This window comes from Pan troglodytes, chromosome 10, assembly GCF_028858775.2.
Source record: "Pan troglodytes isolate AG18354 chromosome 10, NHGRI_mPanTro3-v2.0_pri, whole genome shotgun sequence".
NCBI lineage: Eukaryota > Metazoa > Chordata > Mammalia > Primates > Hominidae > Pan > Pan troglodytes.
In genome coordinates, this window is record NC_072408.2 from 21,103,517 (window position 1) to 21,128,680 (window position 25,164).

The 25,164-nt window shown below is 43.4% G+C and overlaps 1 protein-coding gene across 4 annotated transcripts in view; it reads right to left on the minus strand.

Moving 5' to 3' along the window:
• Nucleotides 1-22,613, minus strand: part of GRIN2B (glutamate ionotropic receptor NMDA type subunit 2B) — a 439,528-nt gene extending 416,915 nt beyond the window's left edge. Inside the window, exons 1-3 of one of the 4 annotated variants that reach the window (XM_016922999.4) lie at nt 22,394-22,613; nt 21,820-22,054; nt 20,404-20,832 (exon numbers count right to left, since the gene is read on the minus strand). The gene's annotated coding sequence lies outside the window, so the exon portion shown is untranslated. Of the gene's footprint in view, nt 1-20,403; nt 21,418-21,819; nt 22,349-22,393 lie in introns of those variants that run through there. The other 3 variants (XM_528744.7, XM_054664096.2, XM_016923000.4) reach the window with 3 other exon arrangements.
• Between the last annotated feature and the right edge of the window lie 2,551 nt (nt 22,614-25,164).

Below are 25,164 nucleotides of genomic sequence, written 5' to 3' on the forward strand. Positions count from 1 at the left end.
CCTGCACTAAGCAGTAGCCATGGAAATGGAAAATGAGGATCCAAGGAAACCATGCGGAGGGAGAACCGGCTGACATTGGCATGGAGTGGAAGTGGGGGATTTTGGAGAGGGGGCCAGTGGAAACTCGTGCCAGGACAGTGTGCCACTGGCAACCATAGAAATGTGTTGGCGAAGAGATGCTGATTGAATGAAGGGAGAAGGGAGAGGAACAGTGGGTTTCTTTCTTTTTTTCTTTTTCTTTTTTTTTTGGTCTTCACCATTTCCAATATTGGGAGAACATGCCAGGAGAGATTTTTCTATCCACCACTGGAGATATTATTATTCAGGATGATGGAACTGTAGATTGCAGAATGATCAAAACCAGTTTGTAACTGAAACCAGGTGAGAAAATGAGCATTCAAGGGAGTGGAGGACGGAGAAAAAACAGAATGGACGCTTGATTGAGCCTTGAGAAAATGGTGGCATAAGTGGAGCCGAGCTTTTCAGCCTCAGCAATGCTGACATTTTGCGATGCCTCATTCTTCATTTTCAAGGGCTGTCTCGTGCATCCTAGGATGCTGAGCAGCATCCCAGGCCTCTACCCCTGCTCCCGAGTCATGACAATGAAAACTGTCTGCAGACATTGGCAAATGTCCTTTGAGAGGAAAAACAGCCCCCAGTAGAGACCCATGGGTTAGAGGTAATATTGATATTTATTAGACATTTATAATATGCCAGGTACTGTTCTAAGTCCTTTATAGGTATTAATGTATTTAATTCTCAAAACTATATTTTTAATCACTGTATTACTATTATTCTCCATTATTCCCAAATAAGGAAACCAAGACTCAGGAGTGATGTAATTTTTCAAAGTTTCCACCACTAAAACGTGGCAGCTTCAGGCAGTTTGACTCCAAGGCCCATGTTTTTTACCAAAAGGCTCTACTGCCTTTTTGTGGAAAGAGGATTCATATGCAAAAGCACTTTGAAGACACCACAGGGGGACTGCAGAGAGGGTATGGGGGCATGGAGGAGACCCCAAAGCATCAGGCCTAAGGCACTAAAAGAAGGCTCGTACTACCTAAGAAACAGGGACCCCAGAGAGAGGGGCTGGGGGAAGACAATGAATTTTGTTTTGGATCAGTAAAGGTTTTAGGGTGACCACACTGAAAGCAGCAGTGAAGAAGCAGAGAAGACAGAACTTCCTGATGTCAGGGAAGACAGGAAGTATTGTGTGACAGCAAAGTCCGTAATGAAGAGACGGATTGGGTCAGGACAAAGGCAGTTGTAGCTGTAAAGAACAAAACAAAGTCCCCTCTGAAGCATCCAGCAAACAAAAGATAGACATGAGTGTCTATACTGGAAAGAGAATGATTATGGACCTTTACATCAAAGAATGATGATTTCTCAGCAAAGTGTGATGACACCATCAACTGAGACCAGGACTATGGAGGAGAGAATGCTCAGAGAGCCCATGTTTTGAGAGTGGGGTGGGTGCTTGTGAACAAAGGCTGGTCATGCCATCATTCGTGATGATGGGCTCTGCAAGAAAGGATTCTGACGACTTTTTTTTTTTTATCTGCCCTTAGTAGTGTGAGTGACAGAACACTAAAAGCAGATATGCCTGCAAGTGGGTGGGTCAGTACTGGAGAAGCTGAATTCCAGTTCGAGGAAACAGAGTGGCAGGGGAGGGAAGGAAGGGAAGCAACAAGGAATTCTAAGCCCAGGAGAAGGAAGCATTAGGGAATTCCACACTGAGAGGTAAGGTCAGTGATGTAAGTGAAGTGGAGGAAGCAAAGCCTGAAGTCACAAGGAGAGAGGATCCAGATCTTATGGGAGGGGTGAGAGAGATACCATAGGGAAGAAATGCTGCTGGACACCTGGACAAAGAGGCAATGTGGAAGAATTGGAGGGCACATTTTTGCCGGTAAGTGGTTGATCTGCAATGGAAATGTGCAAGAATCCATAAATCCAACATATTAAAAAAGTTAATTTAGTGTATATTTTGAAATATGTAGGAGAAAATGTAACAAAGTGCAAAAATGTTGACCATTTTAACTGAATAACTAAATAAACACTTGTTTTATTAAAATTAGACTAAGTTCTTTCCCTCTGGGCAATCTGGGCAATCCACTTACAATGAAAAATCTAAGAGCAGTTATTTCCACAGCATGAGGAGCTGTGTGCATAAAATTAGAGGGTTAAGAGCATTTATTTAATCAACCCACCACATCTTCTAGAAACGTAGGTCCAGCGGAATGGCAGACAAGAATCGCTGGAGTCCCAAGAAGTCAGAGGCTGTCTTCCTCCCTTAGAGTGGAGATTGCAGGCAGCACGGCTCAGGCACACATGAGACAAAGGAACGGGTGTGAGAGAGGTGGTGGGAGGGTCTGGAAGAGCAATTCTCAGACTTGGCTGTACATTAGAACCACCTGAGCAGCATTTCAAATATGCTGGTCCCTAAGACAGAAATCAGAATCAGTGCCCTTATGAATATACCCTAAAGTTCTTATACCCTGTGAAGAAATGGTTTTTCATTCATATTCTCAGATTCTGTCTCTCTCATACATACACACACACACACACACACACACACACACACACACGTGCACGAAGCTGGCTCTTCCACACAGTGAGCGGCAGGGAGCATGGCTTTGCTTGGCAGCTGCTTCTTCTTCCAGCTGCATCTGGGCTTGAACCCAACTGCACCGAGGAACCAGGCGGGAGCAGAGGGAGGCTCACGCTCTTCTTGTCTCCACATCTACTTCATGCCCACCCCTGATATTCCAGTACCAAAGTGAGATCAAGACCCAATGCCTTAAATATATACCATCCTTTCTCCCATGGAAACAGAAGGGCTTCACAAAGATCAATATATCCACCAGCCTGCAGTTATTCAATTCAGATTTTAGAAAATTGCATTCGTTTTGTATAAAAGTAACCCTGAATTGCCTATGCTACAAGTAGGCACCGTACTACAAATAACCTAAAACCAGAAACAATTTGAAATTGATTTATATTTGCCACTTGAATGCTTGACATTCTGTGAACTCACAATGCTTAATTCCTTTCCAAAATGTCTGTTTGCCACCATTTACAGTCAGGAGTGAGACAAAGAGATGTACACCAAGCAAATATCTGCCCGGCAGAGGACTGGACTATCACAGTGACCGTAACACCCAAGCAAGCCTTGGAGGCTGGCAGGCGGGCTGACCTCCACAAAGAAGTCACAAAAACTCCCTGGAGTCCAGACAGAACTCCCCAGGGGGGGCAGAGCAGCTGTCGCTTTCTGATTCTCCCCCAGAAGAGTGCCAAAATTGCTGCCACCTCGTCGTCCGCTAGGCAAGGAAGGAGGAAGGGTGATAGGCACTGTCCCTCCCTGGGGAATGCAGTTAGACAGACCCTCTGTCTCCCCCTGGCTGTCAGAGAAGGCAGACCTCCTTTCAGCCCCTCACCCGCCACCTCTTCCTTTTACCCTGTTTTTCTCATCCTTCCTCTTCCTTTATTCTCTCCCTCCCTAGTTTTTCCCTCCTTAACACACAGGTGGAGAAAAAGCAGAGAAGCTGATGGAAGTTCAGGTCCTGGCTACGGCACTTTCTTCTTTTTCATCAGTGTCACCCTCTCTTTTTTAAAAATTCCCCTCTTTCCTTGCTCCTGTCATTCTCTCTAATAACCCAAGGCTCCCAGCCCCCAGGTCTCTCTGGATCGCCCCCTTGGACACACCTAATTTCTGGGCTTATTCTGTAACACTCCCAATTTCCTGAGGCTCTCCTAGGCACTCGGTTTCATACACTTTACTCCATCTCCCTCATCAGCAGAAATGAACGCACCCAGCTTCTGCAATTCTCCGCGGCATGACAGCTGTAGTGGAGGGTCGTTGAGGCACAGGCTTGGGTAGGCATTTATGTAAGAAAAACAAAAGAAGATGGAGAAGGCCAGCAAGGACCATCCCTTTTGCTTTTTCCTACCCTACTGAGAAATCGGCAGCGTTACTCACAGGATATGGACAAGAGAGGCAGAGAGCTCAGTTCCAGGCGCTTTACATACTTCACCTCATCTAACCTTCACATAACCTGCATTTTACAGCAGAGGAAAAGCTGGCAGTCAAAAGTTGAAATGCCTTACCCAAAGTCACTCGGTGGCAATTCCAGGATTCTGAACTCAAGTCCCTTTGACATCAAAGACCCAGCTTTTGACTCCCATGGGCTGCCTCTCTGGGGAGTGGCACTAGGGCTCCCATCTTTACTTCTAGATGTTGAATATTCAAGATCCAGGCTTGCCTTGGTGTAAAAGCCACAGCAGTACCAGCCCAGGATCCTGAGGGTGCCAGGACTCAGCTGTCCTTGTAAGGCACTGCTTGGCACCCAGGACAAAATAGAGACAAATCTCCCATGGTGGGAAAGGTAAAGAGAGAATCCACTGAATATCAACTTTGAGAGGGGAGGAGAACCTTACGAGAAATTTTAAGAAATCTTCACCCTGGGGTCCTGATGGAGACTTAATCTCTGGCTGTGGCTAGAATTTGTTCTCAGGGCCTTAGACAAGAGTCAGAGTCCATTAGGGTGGACTGGGAGGTGGCTAACATAGTAGACAATTATAAAGAAAGCTAGTATTCCTCTATTCCAATATTATCTGAATCACATTCATCCCTTCCTAAGTACTTGCATCCCCTATCCCTGGGTGGTCACGTTGGCTCACCCGTGTCTGGGCCAGATAGCTGGGCTCCTACATTACTTGATTTCTGCCACCTTAAAGACACCATCAATTCTGCCTTCTTCTCTAGACATTTTTGCCCAAATCTCAGCTCCTGGTTTGTGTGAGCTCTTGGAGGATAGGCATTAAATTTGATTCCACAGCAAAGAGGCCCTGCCCTTGGCCACAAACCTTCATAAACATCCTATAAATGAATCCATGCGGTGGGTTAATCTTGAAAGACAAAAAAGTCAGGATTGCAAGGAAAAGCTGTTCTCCAAAGTCTTCACCTTCTAGAGACAAGTAACCAGAGGAATATTTGCCAGGGTGTGCCCTGGACACATAGTCCAGAGCAAGGGCTCTTAACCTGCCATTCATAGATGGGCTTCAGGGATGCTAAGTCCCCTAATAATACTTCATGTGGAATTTGAGGCATTGGCACAAAAGTAGATTTTTCAGGGAAGAGGATCCAGAACATTCATTTTGGGAATTGCTGCTTAAATGTGTGGAATAAAGGTCAGGGTAGAAGTGGGAAGGCAGCAAAGATGAAGCGGGTTTGGGGGTCAAGGAGGGCAGCATGGACTTCACAGGCTGTAAGCCAGGCTGTTTGTGACGGCAGCGGTGCAAAGCTGACTCGCAGAACACCTCATTCCTCAGCAGGAGCTCAGCCTTCTTTGTTCAGACCTGAGAAGCAGGCACAGTACTTAACTGTTCCCACCTTTGTTGAGAATGTTAATATAGGTTGGGTCCAAGCTCCCCCAGGTGAGAACCACATAGCATCTTTGGCATTGCCCTAGCTGGCAGCCACTGCCGTCACTCCATTTTGAGCACCATCTATTTAACCCACCCCATTTTCCCTGTTTAGAAAGTAGAATCTCAGGATAAGCCAGATCTTAAACTTTTCTTACTTTTCCTTAATTACATATATCAGTTTCCTGCAGCCTGCCAAGCCTGAAATTCTCACAGAGCCCCAGATCTAATAGGATTTGTTCTTTAAAAAGTCATTTTGAGGGTTCATAGCCCTGGTCTCTTTAAGGTAACTGAAAGGTTTGATATTTTTTGCAACCTAGTATTTATGCTTATGAGTTTGTAATTTCTAGCCATCATCTCTTTTTTCAAAGAAGGTTATACACTGGCTCTCAGAGATCTTTCCAGTCCTCTGTGATTTTCCCAAATGGCAGCCTTTGGCCCTGCACTGGCCACTTCTTTGTTAAAGACATTTTAGAATCTGTCATGAAGACCTGGGGTTATTTATCATATTCTCCTTAATTAATGTTTTAAAATCCTCTCCAATTTTATATTGGTCTTGTGTTCCCTAACTCATGCTAGAATCCAGATTATACACCATACACACACACACACACACACACACACGTGTGTGATTGTATGTTAGTTACCAGTTCCCAATTATATTTCTAAGAAATTAAAGATATACTTCTTGTTCTTATGAAGATGGCTTTTACTGCTTTCCCTTTAATTTCTCATATAACTAAAGTTTTTCATTTTTTATTTCCTAGTCATCTTTTCTAAATATAAAAATGATATGCTTTATTGTGGAAATTTTGGAAAGTGAAGATAGAGAGGTAAAATGGTAATAATTCCATCGCTCCTAAAGTCTTAAATCTTTTGCATGATATGTCAATCTTTCTTCTCAGATTTCACCACTTTTACCATTTCTGAAGATGCCTACCTTCCCACTGAAGTGGCTTTCTTTTTAGAATAAGCCCTTTGTTTATCCGAGCAGGATTCCTCCAGACTTTCTCATCTAGGAGAGCAAGCTGATCTCCTAAACTATCTCAAGGCACCTGCAAAGGAGAAAGGGCCCCGGACATGAGATTCAGAAAAGCTGGGCTTGAATTCTAGCTTTTTCTTCCTCTTGACTGCATAATTTTGGGCAATCATTAGAGCACTTTATATCACTAGAGTACTTTGTACCTCAATTTCCTCACCTTTAAAATAGGGTTAATAGTTCATGCCCAGAATTCCTCCTGATGAGTTCTTGGGAAGACCAAATAATGTATGAGGAAGACAGTATATATGAGAAAGCTATTGACACACTATCAAGCTTTAGAAATGTAAGTGATCAATATTATTACATCCAATTTGGTTTGTCTTTGCCTCCGTTGCCTTCCTTCATTGAAAACCTTCCTTTTCTTTCTCAAGTTTTGGCTTGTTTTAGTTTTCTTTACAGTTTTTCATGTGTGATCAGTTCATGGTGACTTTGTCCTAGGCTCACTTGAAACTTTAAATCCTCAATTAATTGGTTTCCATTTGTATCTTCTGCATTTTTGTACTAAAAATTCATGTTCTCTAAATATTCTAGAAACATGGCACCTCGTGGCCAGATTGTCTTTTCTTGCCAGATGTAATTTGATGAGATACTCAAAGAAGTCAGACTTGATCTGGAAGCTTCTAATTCAGAAATGACTGCTGGCCCTCTACATGGGACAACTAAGCATCACACTGCACCACCCAAACTAGCTCTGATCGAATACCTAGTGGGTTGGAAACAGGGGAAGTCACGATAATTAATATTTATACAATGCCTACTCTGTGACAAGTATTGTTGAAAGTGAAATAACTCACCTGATTCTCACAGTAACTCTAAAAACCCAGAATTATTAATACTCCATTTGATGGATAAGGAATCTGATAGTACAGAGAAATAAAGACATTTGCCCAATAAATGAACAAGGGTCAGAACATAAACCCTGGCAGTATGACTCCTGAGTTCTTGCTCAGGAGAAAAACCACGTTTTCTGCCTCTGCCACCATGTTACACTGCAGAAAGAAAGGTGGAGAAGACAGTAGCAGGGAAAATGTAAAAAACCCAAGATGACAGCAAGGAGCTGAGGAAGTACAAGTGCTGAAAATACAACTCATTTCACCTTCTGCATAACTCAACAATTACATTAATTACACTCCTGTGCATTTCTGGAAGACTGTCTTGGCTGTGTCCTATAGCTAATGAGCACATCAGAAGAAAGAGGTCCACAAATCATTCACAGAAGTCCAGGTCCTAACCACCTTTCGAATCCTGCTGTGCACCCTTCTCTTTCTCCACTCTCTTCATTATGTAGAACCAGACACACAGTATGTTTCTTTTAAGTCTCTGAGCATCAAGTCAACCATAAACATTTACTACAAAGCTTAGAGCAAAGAATTTAAGAGTGTGAACTTGAGCCAAAATGCCCAGTTCAAATCCTGGTTGTGCCATTTAAGCAAAGCAAGCTTTTAATGTCTTCATGTCTTAGTATCCTCATCTGTGAAATGCAGATAAATTTACATACCTCTATGGATGTTTGAAAGGGTTAAATTGGTCAATTCATGGAAAGCACTAAGCACAGAACCTGTAGGTGCTCACAACAAAGTAGCAGCCATCCATTAAACGTCTATGCTGTGCCAGCATTCTGTTAGGCACACACCAGGACATGAGGGTGGATGCTGTTTCTCCCCTTGAGAAATTCACATCGGGAGGTGGGATGGATAGAGACACGATAGCAGTCCTTTCACATCCCAGGGTGGGCTATGGGAGCAGGAAGAGGCCAGTGATTCCAGTCTGTGGGCAACAGGAAGACCTGGAGCTGAGGATCCCTGAGCTGAAACTTGCAGGCATGAGGGGAGGTGGGGAGGGCACTGCAGTCAGAGCAAGAGGCATGAGCAAAGGCCTGGAGTGTAAATCAGCCTTTCACAGTATCCCTTGCCCCTGCCTGTGTCATCATCTCCATCTCTTTACTTCTTGGATCATGTAAAGATAAAAGATAAGCCTGGAAAAAACAGTTTCAGACATAAAGCTAGAAAGATTAGTTTTGCTCTCCTTTCTGACAAGTATTTATCTAGTTTTCTCAATAAAATACTGTGAAAGAGAACCTGGGAAGGAGACATAGACCAAAGATTAAAAACTGCAGGTCACAATGTCTAGGTGCCACTCTGCATTCAGAATGCTGCGTACCTCACCACTCACGGCATGTCTTGCCCATTAAATATTTTCCATTTTCTTGTTCACTGAGAGTGGATGTATTGAATTCAAGGCCACATCATACATTGAAAACTGGCTATTTGGAGCAGGATGCAGTTATTAATTATTATTTCATATAGCACATGTGTATATTACACTTATGGTTGAGGAGATTTTTTACATTTCCTCATTCAATCCACAAAATGACATCTTTACAGGGGTCAACACGATAACTGGCTCCCCTAAAGACCTCATTTTACAGATGAGGAAGTGAGTTCAGCAAGGTTGTATAGTTTGCCTGAGTCACACAGTGCTGGCCAGGGTGGGGCCAAGATGGGATCTGCTCAACAGGGCCAAAGACCAGTGCCTCTCTCCTCAATTCCACCTTGCTTCAAATTACTGAAAGTCCTTTTTAAAATATGCATGTGGTAAAGTTAAGGCACTCCATGTGGCACCAATATATATCCTCTTTCATAATAGAAAGAAAAGATATGAGGAATTTAACCTTTGTATTTTATATTTATTTTCTATAAAACTGCCCTCCGAGTTAATAGCTGATAGAGATATTTGAAACAAAACTAGCTCACTCATGTCCTTTTTGGAATTTCCTCTTTAACAATGATGACCCCTGTTAATAGTAAAATCCAAGCACAAAGCCATACTTATGACTGCCATTCTCTTGCACTTAACCATTAGTCTCTATTCAAAGGAGTAGTTTGCAAATGGGTTTGAGAAAGAAATAGATGCAAGAAAATGGAGAATCTTCAAAATATCCAAGATTACATGATCAGAGAGAAGTAGATTGTTCCTTCCCTCTTAGAGGAACCAGAGTCTTCAAGTTCAGAGGTGAAATATATTTACAGAATGGTAGGGGTAGGCTAAGATGATGATGCCCAGGCCTTAGCCATATGTGAAATGAATGAGATGCTTATGGCCAGTACCATGAGTTTCTCATCCTTCATCCTCACTGAATTAAATTAAGGTCCAGAAATCAACCATTTTGTAGGGATCCATTTTTTCAGTTTAAAACAACTTTGCCTTTTACCAACAGCAAAGCCCCAAGAGAAGGGATCTAGAAGAAAATCACTTTAGCTGAAGTTTCCAAGTACATGCTGTTTATGAGTTCCCTACATGCAACATAAACCTTTATCTTTTTTAACATGGAAGCAACTCTATATAATTTAAAGAGTCAGGGGTTAGAATCAGAAGATGTAAGTTGGAACCCTGGTTTGCTCCTTATAGCTGTGTAACATTCAGCTCTCTACTCCTCAGTTTATCTGAGAAACAGAAATAATGTCAGCCTTGTGGTGAGGATTGAGTAATGTGCATTAATATAATCTAGAATATAATTGGCATAATCTAGAATATAATTTTCAATAGAAATTTGTCTCAAGCAAAGGCAAGGCAATTCCTTATAGATAACTATATTTAGACTGACAGCAATAATTCTTAGCATTTTCATTCCACTTCTTATCTTTAAAGGATATACAAATTCTGATTACATAATTCCAGGACCTTCTCACTCCTTTTCCTAATCTCTGTCTCAGTTGTGTAAATGCAGACTTATCCATAAACTAGATTGCCTGCAATGGTTACTGAAAGATCATTTATGAGTTTCAGTGTCAAACTTGAATTTTATGTTGAAATCAAAGCAGCTTTGCAAATGGGTACGTAATAAAAAGGAGAGGTTGAGAAGGTAACCATGATCCCATTTATTCCAGACAGTCCAGGCTGGAGTGCAGTGGTGCAATCTCAGCTCACTGCAACCTCTGCCTCCCAGATTCAAGCAACTCTCCTGCCTCAGCCTCCCGAGTAGCTGGGATTATAGGCAACTGCCACCGTGCCCAGCTAATTTTTGTATTTTTAGTAGAGATTGGGCTTCACCACTTTGGCCAGGCTGGTCTCGAACTCCTGACCTCTTGATCCACCTGCCTCGGCCTCCCAAGGGAGAGTTCACTTCTAGTTGGGGAGATCAAGCAAGACTTCATGGTGGAGCCTGCCTTTGAGATGAGCCTTGAGGAATGAACAGTATTTACATGGAATTTGAAAGGAAGGGCAACAGCATAATTAGTGATGAGAGAGAGCTTTTTGAAGAAATGTCCATATCGAACACAATGTGAAAGGAAGCTCAAAGAACTGAGGCACTAAGGAATGAGTATATTTTCACTTCATCAGCCTAAAGCTGGCATTAAAGATACTTTCGTCTGTTCAACTCTAGTAAATCTCACCCAAAGCATTAAGAGGTGCTTGGATGGCAAGGAAATAGAAACATAAAAGGTATAAACATGTCAGCTTTATCTTCAATGCACGTTCATTTCCATCATCATCTTTACCAACAACCAACATTTTCTGAGCACTGACCATGTGCAGAGAGCACTCTGCTAACCACTGAGGACATAAAATGACAAAGTCATAAATCTTGTCTTCACAGGAAAATAAAAAATTAATAAATTTGATCACTTTAACAAATTTGATCACTTTTAAACAAAAGTGATTTATCTTCTACATGCAGGCTCTAAACACACACACACACACACACACGCACACACACACACACACACACACACATCCAGTATTTCTTTCTTCAAAAATCCAAAGGGTAGCATTCTCCTACTCAGGAAAGATCTTTCAAATCTGAGCACCTGTATTTGGCCAGGGTAGAATTTCTTCTGCAGTCCTTCTTCCTATGTGAACTGAAGGAAAAACCAGGATACAGATGTAAACAAAATCAAATAAAAACTGAAATATTCTCCATTCCCCCTCAAGCTCAGAAACAATTCTGGAGCCTCTAACAAGGTGACGAGAGGAAGAACCACGAATCACAAAGACAGCAATTGTGGCTCCACAGAGCTCACGGGTGAAACTGATCTATCTGCATGGTAACAAATTCCAGGGTAAAGGCTGCAGTAGCTCCATGATTTGGATGTTTTTCCTGTGTGGGGCCAGCCAGTAGATATTTGAAAAATTCAAATCAAGGAGTATGCGTCTTAGTTTTCTCCTAAATATTTAGTGCCTCACACCACCACACAGCCCACCAAACACCAGAGTCCAAACCACACTCATACCCTTTCTCTTTTATCTTCAATGGCTATTAGCAGCTGTCCAAAAGAGAAGTAGTGTTTTTATTCTTTTATAGTTTGTCTTTTTAAAGACACGGATTCATAAATCTGGGTTTTTTCTTGCCTCTGTACATTTAGGTTCACATTTATTTTAAAACAGGGAAGAGAGTAAGCCAAAAAGGAAGGATGTGAGAAAACTATTAACCCAGCCAGCCTAATAATCAGTGATTAAAGTTACAGTCAGAGAAGAACGACATCTTGATGCCTCCTACCCTCTTCCTCCTCTGCGTGCCTTTAATATTCTACTTCAGGCACTGAGAGGGAGGGCAACAGGGCTAGTGAATTCCAACTAGCACTCAGATAATTGCACCATTCACACCCCTCACCAATCAATCAGGGTCTGCTTAGCCAGCCCCATTTATTAATAGTTTTCCTACATTTACACTGTTACAAAGGACCGAAATGAGGTTTTTTCTCCGAAACAAGAAATGGGGCACCCTCAATAAAGACTAAGTGGAACAGAGGATGTTTGCAAAACCAAGAACTGCTCGCCCTATTTTGCAGCCACACCTGTTTTAAGGGCATCAGGAAAGCATTCTCCCTAAGTTTCCTAACTTTCAACACCAGGCCAGTGTTAGTGTTGAGAGAGCTTCCCTTAATTCAACCCCCAGTTCCACCCCTTGGGTGCAATCTGTAGACTAAGTACCGTCATATCCCAACGGCATTTTTTTTTTAACTTCTGGCCCAGGGACCCTCCACTAATCATAGAACAGTTTAACAGTGACAAGGTCTTACCTTCATGTTAAAATGCTAGTGTAACATAATGTTTAGAGCTAACAGGTGCCTTGTCAATCATCTTGCCCAGTCATTCTCAAATATGGCTTCGCATTAGAATCCTGCAGGGAAGTTTTTTAAATGACCATCGCCTGAATCCCTCCCTGAGAGATTTCAATTTAACTCTTTGGGGTAGGGTCTGAGCATGGGCATCATTCTTTTCTTTGTTGTTATTCTTGTTTAGTTTTTTGTATTTGTTTTTGTTTAAGCTCTGTGGATGATTTTGTTATTGAAGTGGAGTTCAAAATCACTGCTTCAGACTATTGTCACTTTATGGAAATTAGAAAATTGAGGTCCAGAGTCAACAGTTTGTACATGGTCACAGAATAAAGCAACACAAGCAGAATTAAATGTAAGCTTCTGACTCCTAAGACCACCACCTCCTAAGACCACCACCTCTTTCATTATCATATAGGCAGCTACTGGACAGCCTGGAAAAACCTAACATTTTTAAAGACCCATTACATATAAAGAGAGAACTCCGGACTCTGATGCTATGTGGATGAGCAAATGCACACCACTGGCTGATTTAGGGCCATGCATTCTAAGGGGGCTCTTGGGGGCAGGGCACGGGAAAGGAAAGTACTGAAATGAGGGTCAGTGGACGTGGCTGACCACATTATGTGGCTTTAGGCCACATGGCCAACCTTAGGACTATTTTCACAGTTTTTAAAGGGTGGTTGTCGAGGAGGACACGTAACCTCCAAGGTGACTGTCAGCATTATTGCTCTATTATCCTGTGCCACACACATAGACCACATGCATTATTGTCCCTAAATTGCACACATTTAATGCATTTAAGATTTTGGGGCCTACTATATTTGGTAGGTACGTCACTGCACAAACATATCCATCCACACACAAGTCTAATATGCACAGGTGTGTGGGGTGTGTGTGGATTTGGATACATATCCAATACACTAATCTCGAATCCAAAGTACAAACTGCTGTGGCATCTGTGTGACCAGACTACGGCCCCTAGAAGGTGGGAGGATTAGTTAAGAATGTCGACCATTTTCACAGAGTACAATTAGCTATGGGAAAAAGAATGAGCGTCCTCACCTGAGCTTCAGGCTTCTAAGACTCTCTTCTCCCTTCCTGTAACCATGTAGTGCTTTTATTCAGCCATTGTTTTTAAGTCCCCCCTCTTAAAAAGAAACAAGATCTGATTTCCTAAGAAATTCTATGTGGTTGAAGCCCTGAGTGGGTCTATATAAAGATTAATGGGAACTTTAAGCTTGACATTTCTTTCTAAAGAAAGAAATTTTCAGTCTGAGTGAGGCAGTGAGGAAAGACACAGAGGATGGCGTGTAGACAGCATAGTTTGCCGTTGGTGAGTTGAGTGAGCAGTTCAGAGGGTTAATTCATTGAAACTTTAATTGTCTTAATCTAGGAAGCTCCTCTACTACAGACTTTACGCTCCCCATCAAGCTGGGCTCCAAGGAGGGTCAAAGCCTGTAGCTTCCCTCTCCTTCTAGGTCTGCCATTCACAGAGAGCTGGCCCTGCTTCCCCTCCACCGCCTTCTCAGGGACCCTGGGCACAGCCTTATCATTGTGCCTCCCCTGCTCTGCCTCTCAAGTCCCCTTGGAATGCCTGACTCTTAGGTCAGTCAATGGTGGGAATTTACTCACCCACATATCTTCAGATCCAGGGTACTGTCTTTGTATGTAATGCATCTTTAATAAGTCATCAGGCTGAGCTTAGGTTTCTTCTGCTAATGAAACAAATACAAACCACAACATACAAAGAATGGTGAAAGTGTAGATAAATGGTAAAAGGATAAGGAGCAGAAAAAGATAGAAAATAAATTTAGGGAATCATCCATTTCAAGCCCATCTTCCCTTAGGCACTAATGCTATAGTTTAATCAAGAGGTGACTGAAGGTGTCTCCCCAGCATCTCCACACCTGGACATCTCCAGGAGTAAAAACCTCTAAAATATCAAGCCACTCTAAATAGACTACCAAAAAGCATTTTGTGAATCCCCTAGGAATAATGGGATCCCTCTTCATCCATCACTCCCTTTGCCATTACAGAAAGCAGCTGGTGTCTGAAGAGCATGGCAACTTTTTACCTCCCTACTCCAGAAACACATGGGCTAGGCTGGTCCTTCATTCTGAGTAGCTTGGCCTGGGCTAGGATCCAGGTTTCCCTTTGGACACAAACCAACTGACAGCTGTCCCTTTCTTTGTAATGGCCATCAACAGAGTTAGCTGCAATCCAGTGGTCTAAGATGAAAACTGTATCATTTGCTCATTCTGGAGGCAAGTCTAATAAACAAGGCTAGGATTTCACTAACTATACAATCATGAAAGCAGAAATTAGAGCCTCTTCCTTCTTTTAAGACGACCCTGGCTTTATTCTCTAACCTTGTCATTTGTAATCTGAAATTCCTAATCAAAGAAGCAGCAAATTCCTGTGTTGTTCTTTTCCTTGAGTTAAGGGATGCAAGGAAGAGCGGGAGGCTTGCCTTTTACACCAACTTTCCTCTTCGTATGCTTTCTGTCCTCCTAAAATGACCTGTCTTTCTGTATCCTACAAATCTCCTATTGTTTCCTCAAGACATAATTTAAATGTCAACCCCTCCATGAAGCCCTCCTCACTCTCCCAGATTTCTCTCCTTTTTAGATCTTACCTAAATATATAATTATCTCTTTATACATGTCCACACCACTAGATCCTGGGCTACACCACTAGATCCTGCTCCACACCACTAGATCCTGGCAGGTACAGACAGAGCTAATTCTTTTTCATAGCACAATATTCTTAAATGTTGTTGAATAATTGAACAAAGCAAAAGACATGAAAATAAATGAAGTTAAAAGAACAGAATAGTGTAAAAGAGACTAAGAGACATTAATAAAAAGATAAACTAAAAAGCAGGAGGACATAAGAAGAAAAAAAAGAAAGAGAGGAATCAGTTATGAGAAGCATCAGAATAAGAGAGCACAGAATGAAAAGAGAGCAGGCAAAAGATGTGCATAGGTGGAAAGAGTGAAAGAAGAGAGGAGATGGGTGAACTTAAATATACAGGTTTCTTTCTGATTTAAAAAACAAAATAAAACAAAAAAAGAAGTGCTGGAATCCCGAAAGTAGAATACAAGCACAACTGCCAATGTTCTGGTGCCAAGGCCACTAACCATGGTCTGTAATCAAAAGCAGGGATGGTGTAGACCTGTGAAGCGTGGTCCAGCAACTCTGGCGTCAACTGATAGCTCATTAGAAATGCAAAATGTGGAGCCCCAGCCCAGGTTTACTGAATTAGAATATGCAGTTTCACAAAATCTCCAGATGATTTTAATATACGATAAAGTTAGAGCAGCACTGACGTAGATATTTAAAATCCACAGATAACTCTGCATTTCACTCTAATCAATGGCATGGTGTACAAAGCACTAGTGCTAAGAAGTTATACAACCTTAGGAAAATCACTTAATGTCCCTGGATCTCAGTTTCTTTATTAAATGAGAAGTTCAGAGTAGATGCTTTCTAAAGTATCACATAGCTCTGATATTCTTGATCTCATCTAACAACAAAACTTTAACCCTTCCTAAACCCAACAGAACAAACAGGTAGCATCATCAACTAATTAATATCTCACTTCCTTTCTCTGTTCATTTATTTAACATTTTCTGATAATCTATTATGTGCTAGTCACTACGCTAAGTACAAATGATTCTAAGATGAATAAAACATCTCTCCCTGCCCTTGAGGAGTGCACAAACTTCTTAGGGAAACAGGGCATATAAACAAAGTCAGGATAAACTAAGAAGCATGAGCACATGCTGGTGAAGACCAGAAAGGAAGGCAATTCCACAGCCTGGGGCAGCCATGGAGAGTTTCACCAAGGGGACAAGGTAGACGTGCATGAGGTCCCTTCTCTGCCAACCTCTGCTGAAAGTACTAGGGAGTGAAAAGACCAAAAATAAGGTGGAGAACATCAAGAAAACAATTAAAGGTTCATAAACACACCTTGCTGGGTTCACAATCCCCCAAAATGTTCATAGCACAATGGATTCTGTGTAATGGCCACAGGCACCATTAACAGCCGCAGGTGAACCTCAAAAACCCACCTTCTCTGAGCTATGCCTGCTCTTTCATCCCGACTACATTCTGTTCTAGCTTTGGCCTCCTTCTGGAAGATATCAATTCAACCACTAATCTACTCTCCCTGGAGACTTCTTCTTGTGGTTGCAAAGAGGAGATGCACTTTAATAAATGCGAACAATTCATTAGACCAGTAACTCTTTTGATCTATATTTATTTACAATGAGAGACAATACTGGCATCCAATCATGTGCACAGGAGCAGCGACTGAAAATGTAGTTTACTGAAAGGAAGAAATTTCTAGAATTCCTAAGGATGGGGTAGAATGGCACTGAGGAAAAGGAGGAGCTTCATTTTTCCAGCTCAGCTATTTTTGACTCCAACAAAATACACAAGATGAGTGGTTTTGTCGGCCCCAGTCTTCAATATTAAAGACACAAGACTATCGTTTGGAACAACAGTTTTCCCATCTTTAGAATGGTGAGTTCAACCCTGGCTTTTTTCTCTTCCCTAGCTTCTACATGCTGATTTGGGATTATGATTTCTTCCCATACAATTTGTCCTTTCACCTGTCTCCTTTTATAGTCCATCAATATTATTTATAGCCCATAAATATTAACAATTTTTTTACTTTAACCTGTTAGTAGTATATATGTCACCTTTGTTTTCAGATTCTTAAACAAGATAGAAAAAAAAAAAATCCTGCCCCCAGGGTTTATTGTATTCATGGAGGAACTGGAAGAATGTTTTACAAGGTAATATTGTGGCCAAGGGATGCATCAGCTCAGTCCTGTTTCTCCCAAACACCCCTCCTTCCACCAGCCAATTTCAGTCCATTTGCCCACCTCCCAGGTGCCCCCTGCCTCTCCCCACACAAGGCTGGGTGAATGTACATGAAGGTCAGGGAAGACAGTCAAGATTCCAAAGCTATCTTTCTGGAGGTAAACCAAGAACACAAAATCAAGGTTCCTGCTGTTCATCCCTTCTCCAGAGGAAGTCGCTCTTCTCAATCAGCCTTAAAGAAAAGCACTTGGTGTGCAAAGTATTGAATAGAGGATTTTTTCTCTTTCCCCTCCTTTCCTGTCATTTCACCTTCTTATTGATTCTCTCTGCCTGTGTCCATCCCTGGCAAAAATTGCATATATACGTTAGCAAAGCATGGATCTTCAGACAGACAGGCTTCCTAGGGATGGAACCAACGGGAGAGGAAAAATTAGACAATCCAGTGGTACTCCCGGCTCCTCTCCTCACATGTAACACCTAACTCTAAACTGCCACATCACTCTGTGTTCACAGATCCGCCATGCTCTGCCACACCTGAAACAGACATAGAAGATAACCATGTTGTTCTGCTTCTCTTGAAATCACCCACCTAATGTCCTTAACTGTGTCCTGGGAAGTCTTTATTTCCCATTATTATTATTTTTCTTAATTGCACATCATGGAGGTTCCTCGATTGAAATTAAATTTGCTCTTCCTCCCACCAGCCGCCACCTTTCTTTCCCATGTCACCCACACTGTAAGGGGGCTGGCAGAAGGAGAAAAGACAAAATAGAACCCAGTCAGCTCTGTGCTGTGAGGGGGAAAAAGGGGGCGAGAACAAAGGCCCTGAGATGGCTCAGAGCACCACTGAGTCACAGCCTCACAGAGACTGCCTGCGAGGATGGGGAACACCTGCTTCCTCATCAGGGTCTCCAAAATGGCTTTGCATGGTGAAAAGGCACAGACCACCTGTGGCGATTCCTCCTTGAATCTTAACAAGCCTCTTCCAGTTGGATTACCTCTCCTTTCCCTTTATAGCTTCCCCACCCACTTTTTCCTCTCTTCCTCAACTCCCTCCCCTTTCAACCTCGCCTAGTCTTAGGGACAACTAATGATAGCCTGGAACCTGGCTTCATCCATTGGCATTCAAGATAAATGAGGTAGCTGAGATCCTGTCAAACAGCATCCTTGTCAAACCCATCACCAACAAACGAACATTCCAAAGGACCTACTGGGTGTAGAGTACTGGTGTTGTGGCACTGGGGATGCAAAAGGGGCCCTGTGCCCCATCAATGCCCTCCTCTCCTTGTCCATCTGTATGTATGAAAGCATTGCACATGGAGCTGCCTTTCTCACCCATACCTCTTTTCTATTTTGAAGTCAAATTAAGAGTTCATCCTCCTACTTGGAGTGGAAGCAGATGGAGAATGAGCTCAGGTGTCTCTAAGGTGAGCACACACCAGATAACCTCAGCCATTTGTAGACATGGTGAGAACATGGTTCAAAGTGGGATCCCACCCTCTCACTCTGATTACACCATGGTTACAAAGTAGCATTTCAGCAGTAAAACTCAAAAGAATGAAACCTAGAGAAGGGGGATAGTGAATTTGGATTACATCTATCCTTTCTGGACAATGAAGAACTATCATCTACTGTCATGTTGAGCGACAAAGATCTTTCACCTCTTCCCCACATCCCTTTGGTATTTTGGATTATCAAAGAATTGTTGTTTTAAAATGCCAGAAAAAAAAATTGTGTGTGTGTTGGGGTGGTGGTAATACTTTTAGGAAAAATAATGATGCTACTGATTCTGCTACATGTTTTTGGAGATCTTTATCCCAACCTGATCCCTGCATTTAGATGCCTTCAGAGTTCAGGGACATATGGTCAGTGGAGCAAGGAAAGGAGCAGCCCACTCACCATCATGGCCCTCCAACCCATGAATGATCTGATTCTCTCAAGAGTTGTCTTAGAATGCATGAGTGACTAGCTGAAGAGTCATTAGCTAAGTCTTTTCCATTTCTCCTGCTATTTCTCTTCTCAAGTACATTAAAATACTGCCTAATCACATTTCACATATTGTAAAAATTGATGAAAGGGAAAATGTTAAAGTATTAATTCCATTTTTGAGGGTACAAGACTAATACATGCAAACAGCACATCTCTTTGTTTAACACAAAGACTCACGTGTCGAATTCTGCACCCCTTCCACATGCACAGCATTTTAGAACTCTGCAAGATAGCCATTTTGCAAGAGCGTGGAAGTAACAGTTTGCTTGGAGGATGTGTGGGTATAAATAGATGTGTAGACAGAAGGAGAAATTTACAGCTCAAAAATAATAGCACAGGAAAAAATACAAATTAAAAGCAGAATATTGACAGAATTCCTCCTTTCCGAGCTTAAGATTTAAGTCGTTTAACCTGCAGCATCCTTCAATTCCAGGTGTTCTGAGACCAGCCCGATCCCCACCTAGACCTACCCCTCTGCAATAGGCCTCCCGGGATCTCTGGGCCCCGTGTCAACCCTTTAGACAGCAAGTGGATTTCAGGGCAACAATCACAGTAATCTCAATCATTATTTTTATCTGTTTTAAAGGGCATAGAAAGGATGCCTAGGAAGGTAAAGACAGGAGACAGGGAGAGAGGCATGAAGGTGACAAGGGGAATAAAGCCAACCTGAAAAAAAAAAAGGATTTCTAGATTCCCATAAAAATCGGAGCTTTAGTTCTGGGTGAATAAAATGCTATTTAACTGGAAAATCACACAGGTCTCCTGGCTGGCTATGTCTATAGATACAGATACATTCCCCTGATGCCATCCAACATCTTTTGTGCCTACATACATCCACCCCCACTGCCCCCCAAAAGCCCAAAACCTGTTTGATGAGAGAAAAAAAAGAAAAAACATGGGAGATTTCCTTCTTTGTAATAAGCCTTTTTTCCCAAAACAGCATTATTTTCATATCTTGTGACCTTTTCTTCCAAAAAGATCCACTTGAGGGACTCGAAGAGATAGATAAAAGGAGGAATCCCTACCCCAGGTGAGGAAAAAATAAAATAGAATTTGCCCTACCTTGGTTTGTAGAAGCCAAACCTCTAGACGGACAGATTAAGGGAGTGAGCATGTTGGGAATGTCCAGTCCCTTCTTCTCGCTTGCATATCCACATAAGAAAGACGAAGGATAAATGAACGGAAGATAATTTAAAATCCAATTTAGCGTAAATTTTGTTTTAATCTTGTGTCTTGAAGAGATGCAAATTCAAAAAAAAAAAGATTTAATTCAAAGGTAATTCAGGGTATGGAGAGCAGCTCACAATGCAGAATCCAGAGTAATTATTCCGTGTGCATGTGAGGTTAGTGGCTGGAATAGATTTTTAACGCTTCTTCTGGCAATTACGGTTTTTGGTTTTTGGAGCGTTAGTGGAGGAGGCTCTGTGTGGAGAAGCTGGGGGCCGGCTCCGTCCCTCGGTGGAGCATGGTCATTCCCAAAGCGTCCCCTTCCTAAGGGGGAAAAAGAGGCGGTCAGGGCTTGATTCGCGTGTCCCCCGGAGGGTGAGAAAAATGCATTCCGAAAAAGATATCAATTCGTTTTAAGGAAAGGGGGGAGGAAACCCCGCATTTCCCACAGAGTGCACACGAGAGGAATTGAAAACAGCTGGTACCGGTCTATAAATAATTCAGAAAAGGTCTGGCTATACCATTCCTGGGACAGGCACGGATGAGAGGTGGGAAAGCCAACCTGAATGGAAGAGGAGAGAGGGAGGGAGCGAGCGAAGGAGGGAAGTGGGAAGGAAGGAGGAAGGGGGGGAGAAGCGGCACCATACAGCAACACACACTCACACACACGCAGAAACACAATTCCCACTTAACTCGCCAGCGAGTGCGGCCCCCAGCCCCATCTGCATTGCTGCTGACATGTCTGTCTCGCTCTCCCCATCGCCTCCAGCAGCAGCGCCGCCTCCCACCCCGGGCTTGGGCTGAATGGGTTCTGATTGTGCACGGGGTGCACACTGGGCATTTCTTGGAAGGGGCACACTGACACGCGCGCACACACGCCCCCGACGCGCACGCGCCCCGCGCGCACTCACACTCACCCCCGCGCACACTCACCCCCGCGCACACTCACGCTGCCGCCGCGCTGAGGTGCAGCGCACGGGGCTTCACCTGCAACGTGTCGATTGGACGGATGGGCTCGGCGCGTGGGTCCGGCCCGGGGCGCCGCTGCCCTGCCCCTCTGCTAGGTGAAGGGATGAAACCCCCCAAAAGACCAGAGACAGCCCTACCCAGTCACAGCACCCCCTCCCCCACAAAAAAAAAAAACCTTTAAAAAAGCCACGTCCAAATTAGCAAGTGCCGGGTTCTGCTGGATTTCAGAGCTTTACCTCATGCCAGATTGGTTCACGATTTCACGGCTTCGACCCTTTATCTGCCTGACACCCCCAAACCCCTACATTCAAAGGAGAGACTCCAAAGCCCATCTTTACGTACCGGCTCCGAGCGCCTCCGCGGTTGCAGTCTGCGGAGAGGGGTGGCCGGTGGCTGGGAATGGAGGGTTTTCCTTTCCTGCAAAGCAGGATTAATGATCCGTCTCGGGGGTTTTGAAGTTCATGACTCTTCTTTGCAGGGCAAAAGGATATGCATTCGGACGCCAGCACTACTGGATGGTGGTGATCAAGAATCACCCTTGACGAGCACTCTCGATAGAGCGAAGCCCCGAGATTTCCTAGAGGTGAAGAAGCCGGAGGAAGTGGTTTTTGAAAGGGGGTGGGGGGAACCTTCCTTTCTCAAAAAGAGGTAGGGGGTGGAGAGGCAGGAGCCCAGATTCCAGTTGGTGAGGATCGGAGCCGGGGGAAGGGAAGCGGGCGGGGGCAGGCTGTGCAAGTCAACCGCGCGGCAGCCGGAGAGGGAGAGCAGGAGGGGAGGAGGGGAGCGTCAGAAAAATGGGTATTAATCACCGGGGACGGGGGGAGGCGCGGGGAACGCAGGTTGCCTGGTCTGGATTTGGGTCTCACACTCAAAAACGTGCCGCGCACACACACACAGACACACACACACACCCTACCTCGCACACCCTGACTCCGGGGGGGAGGAGAAACCCACGAAGCTGGGGAAGATACTGCTTCTGCTCCCAGGGGCGGGTGTGAGCGCGCGTGTCCTCTTTCTGCACACCCCCCACCCCACCCCACCCCCAAGCCCCTGCACCCCCTCACTCCTCTTGCTAAGACTCTGGCGGAGGCAGCTTCCCACGTCATGTGCTGGGGAAGTGGGGTGGGAAGGGGGATGGAAGGGGGACGGAAGGGGGAAGAAGCTTAGCCCGAGTCCGTGGCGCCTCCTCCCGGCCGCAGCGGGGAACAGCACCGACGGAGAGCGGCTGAGGGACGAGGGGAGCTAGACAGTGCCCCCCGTGGGCGGCCCGCGGGCTGCGGAAAGCATCTCCAAGGCGGAGCTGTAGTTCGAAATTGAAGACCCTTGCCGTATTTTCCATAAATCAGCCTGTGCTTCCTACGAGCATTCTGTGTGTCGGACGCAGTCTGGGACCGGGTTCTTTCTTGCCTTCAAGGAGCTTAAGATCTATCTGAGCACACGAGGCTGACGCCTAACACAATAGAAAACAAAGCAAAGCAGGTGTCATTCGTGGCTAAATTGTATAGTATAGACCATACGCGTGCTTTTCTGGCTGCTAGTGAAGGCGTGAGGAGTTTGACATTTTTTATTAAAGTGGATCCTGTTATTTAAATGCCTTGAGAAGAGAAGATGGTGAGGCCCGTGAATAATCCCTAAAGGAAACTGGATTTCCTGGCATTTACAAACCCACCCTCTTTGAAAAGGCAAACATCCATTCATTTCTCTTCCTATTGAACTCTTTTATATTTTAATAGCCCTTATCACCACCTGTAGTATTGTTTACTTTTAACATTAATATTATTCTATATGCATCATTTTCATTCTCATCCATTGTCTTTTCAAATATCTAGAATACTACAGTGGTGGAACATTTTCATATTGGTTATATCATGGGCTTCTCACCAGCATTCCTGAGAAGCGGCCATACAAACGCACAGGAGAGAAGGCTGTGTGAGTGGATATACCTAGTGGCTTGGAACTTTAGTCTGTAGAAGCCATCAGATATGTTTTTGCTGTCCTGTAGACCAGACTACTCATACTTCTGAGCTACAGTAATTCTTCTGTTTCCTGGTTTTTCTCAGGCTTAATTTTTGAATCTAACATATTTAACACACACGAACACATAAGCATTGTGTGAAAACACAAATAGAGTGTGTTCACATGCAAATTATTCCTTCTCAGTAATGGTTTTCTATTTTTCTGAGAGTTAGAACTGATCTTTCACTACTTTGGGGAAGTGTCGAAGCACCCCAGAGTTGCTGTGCCCTCTTGATACACAACAGCCAATCCAAGCCCCTCTAATAATTTGTCTCCAGGGTTTTGAAGTTCACCTGCCTATGGGCAGGTTTGCAGTTGTTAGAACGCCGATTCCAAGAGGAGTATAGAATGCAGAAAGCAAGAACCTAATAGAGATTTCCTGAAACACTCTTCCCTGAATTTTCCAGGAAAATTACCGTTACCTGGTCCATTACCTTCAGAATAACATCCAAGCTCACTCAAGGATTTTCATGGGTTGACCTTGAATCTACTTTTTAAATTTTTATATTTTTTATTTCTGGCTCATAGCCCACGTTCCCCTTCCTATCCTCAGTCCCTTCACCAAAATTACACTATTCTTCTCTATTTTCTTTCCTTTTCCTCCCTACTTGAACCCTGTTGCAATTCCATTCCACCCTGTTCACTTTTCCAAGTGTACAGGGAAGAATGAACGCTCATACTTCCTCCACCTAATTGAGTCCACACTCCTCTTCAGTTTCCAGCTCAAGTCCCACCTCCTCTGGGGATATTTTTCAGTCAACCAAGCCTGAATTGATTTCTGTAAAAATTGCAAGAATTTTGAAATGAGAGATGACACCTCACCACCATCCCCTCCACTCTCATTTTCTGTATTCAGCAATGTATGGAAGAGTTTGCTTGATCAGTTATCAAACTGACTGGGTGATAACTTATTGCATTCATTAACCAGGTACTGGCCCACTATAGGGAAAAATATTACCTCTGTAGCTATTCATGTTGAACCATGTGAGACTATTGATATTCAATCATACGAAATTGCCAATCATATGAAATAACCATTATTGACATATAATAAAAAAGGCAATTTCATAAAGTTAAACTTAAAATTATATTCTGGTGTCAATTTCCTGTCTTCCAAACTAGTTGTTTAGCTCCCTAAGGGGACAGACCATAACCTAAGTCATCCATATATTCCCAGTACCTGGCTCAATTCCAGACATGCAGTAGAGGTTCAATAGATATTTTTTATGACTATTTGAAGCCACTTTATCAAGCAGTTTTTCTGGTTCTGAAATAGCTAATTCTAGGGACCACACAGATTGTGAAGTGGAAAGTAATATCCCTTGCCCATGGCATTCATTGCCCATTGACTACTCAATGGAACTAAGATTCGTCTCCTTTTTTTCTGGCTCCTTGTCACTCACTTGCTCTTCTCACTAATAACCTTTGCCTTCATGGACCATAAGCCTCTCAATAAAACTATTTCAGCCAGGTGTGGTGGCTCACACCCGTAATCCCAGCACTTTGGGAGGCCAAGGCGAGTGGATCACCTGAGGTTGGCAGTTCAAGACCAGCCTGACCAACATGGAGAAACCCCGTCTCTATTAAAAATACAAAATTAGCCAGGCGTGGTGGCACATGCCTGTAATCCCAGCTACTTGGGAGGCTGAGGCAAGAGAATCGCTTTAACCC